Below are 2,368 nucleotides of genomic sequence, written 5' to 3'. Positions count from 1 at the left end.
ATATTCTCCCCACTCTTATTGGAAAATTGTATGTCATTCCATAAAAGCTACTGTTTGAAATCTAGGTGTTCAGACTACACACTGCCCTAAACAAGCACGTTCTCCCATTATAACTTTGCTAATGCAAGGTCAGTGGTTCAAGCTCACTAGCTGCTCCTTGAAAACCCTGTACAGGGTCGCTATGGGTCAGAATTGACTCAACGGCACTTAACAACAAATATTATATTAATAGTTTTGTTGCCTTAATCTTCACTTCCATATAAGTACACCAATGCCATGCAGCTAACTTCAGGGTCATCCATTCTTTAAAAACAAATATATGGGCACACCCTCTTTTCCAGAAGCATCTGGATCTCACCTTCTGTCCACACTGAGCCAGCCTAGCATTTTCTTTACAGTGTGTCAGTCTCTTCCTCAGCATGTCGGCCATGAAGACCCTGAACCCCAAGGCTGAGGTGAGCCTAGGATACTCTAGCAGTCAACATTAGTGCGGCCCAAGGACTACAGAACATGCTGAGGACCAATCTGGGCCCCAAGGGCACCATGAAGATGCTTGTTTTTGGTGCTGGAGACATCAAGCTTACGAAAGATGGAAATGCAAATTCATGAAATGCAAATTCAACACCCAACAGCCTCCTTAATAGCAAAAGCAGCAAAAACCCAGGATGACATAACCGGTACGACTTCCAACATTCTGATCATCGCAGAGCTGCTGAAACAGGCAGACCTCTACATATCTGAAGGTCTGCATCCCACAATCATAACTGAAAGATCTGAAGCTACAAAGGAAAACGCACTTGAACAAATCAAAGTAAGCAAAGAGATGAACAGAGAAACCTTGATAAATGTTGGCAGAACATGTCTCTTTGCATACTAAAGTTCATGCTCAGCTTGCTGACAACTTAACAGAGGCTGTAGCTGATTCCATTTTGGCCATTAAAAAACAAGATATTCAAGACTTTTTCATGATTGAAATTATGGAAATAAAACAAATTTGAAACTGATACAAGCCTAATCAGAGGACTCGTTCTGGACCATGGGACAAGGCATCCTGATATGAAGAAAAGAGTGGAAGATGTGTACATACTCACATGCAATGTGTCTTTACAATATGAAAAAACAGAAGTGAACTCTGGCTTATTTTACAAGAGTGCCGAAGAGAGAGAGAAACTTTTAAAAGCAAACATAAAAATTCATCAAAGATCAAGTTAAAAAAATAATAGAACTGAAAAAGAAAGTCTGTGGTGATTCCAATAAAGGATGTGTTGTTATTAATCAAAAGGGAATTGACCTTTTTCCCTTAGACGCCCTTGCAAAGGAAGTGGCTCTGCGCAGAGTGAAATGGAGAAACATGGAGAGGCTGACACTTGCCTGTGGCGAGGTGGCTCTAAATTCTTTAGATGCCATAAATCCTGACTGTTTGGGACACACAGGACTGGTCTTTGAGTACACGTTGGAAGAAGAGGAGTTCACCTTTATTGAGAAGTGAAATAATCTGCTCTCTGTCACATTCTTTATCAAAGGACCAAATAAGCACACCCTCACTCAAATCAAAGATACAATCCTAGATGGTTGAGGTCTGTCAAAAATGCCAATACTGATGACTATGTGGTTCCCAGGGCTGGTGCAGTGGAAGTAGCAATGGCAGAGGCTCTGATGAAATACAAATCTAGCGTCAAGGGTAGGGCCCAACTGGGAGTCCAAGCATTTGCTGATGCATTGCTCATTATCCCCAAGGTTCTTGCTCAGAACTTGGGTTTTGACCTTCAGGAAACACTAGTCAAACTTCAAGCAGAATATTCTGAATCAGGTCAACTTGTGGGTGTCAACTTGAACACAGGTGAACCAATGTTGTCAGCAGAAGCAGGCATATGGAATAACTATTGTGGAAAGAAACAGCTTCTTCACTCCTGCATTGTAATTGCTACCAATATTCTCCTGGTTGATGAGATCATGCAAGCTGGGATGTCCTTTCTGAAAGGTTGAATTGAAGCATCCCTCGTATCATCTGAACTGTGAAGACTATAGAGGGATCCAAGGAACAGAGCAGTGGAAATTTTTGTGAAGTCTTGAATGATTCCCATCTTGAAAGAGATCACTGTTATCTATTCAAATTCTGAAGTTCTGAGATAATAATTACAGTATTTTTCAATTGCACTGAAGCAAGTCCTGTCACCCACTGAATAGGTGGGTTTTCTTTAGTTGCAATGACCTAACAGTCCATGTTAAATAATTATGTTATCTAGCTTGTTAATAAATAATCTGATTTTAATGGCATAATTTCTTATAGATATATTTAAGTTTATCTAACAGTTCTGTAATAAGGATTTCAGTTTTACCTTTTTCTAATATAAGCACCTAAGTAACA

At 40.0% G+C, this 2,368-nt stretch overlaps 1 pseudogene; it reads left to right on the top strand.

Annotated features, from left to right (window-relative positions):
* Positions 1-419: 419 nt before the first annotated feature.
* LOC102835748 lies at positions 420-1,986 on the top strand (annotated as a pseudogene).
* The last annotated feature ends 382 nt before the right edge of the window (positions 1,987-2,368 follow it).

Source organism: Chrysochloris asiatica, unplaced genomic scaffold (genome assembly GCF_000296735.1).
Source record: "Chrysochloris asiatica unplaced genomic scaffold, ChrAsi1.0 scaffold00011, whole genome shotgun sequence".
NCBI lineage: Eukaryota > Metazoa > Chordata > Mammalia > Afrosoricida > Chrysochloridae > Chrysochloris > Chrysochloris asiatica.
This window is presented reverse-complemented; position numbering and strand designations above follow the sequence as displayed.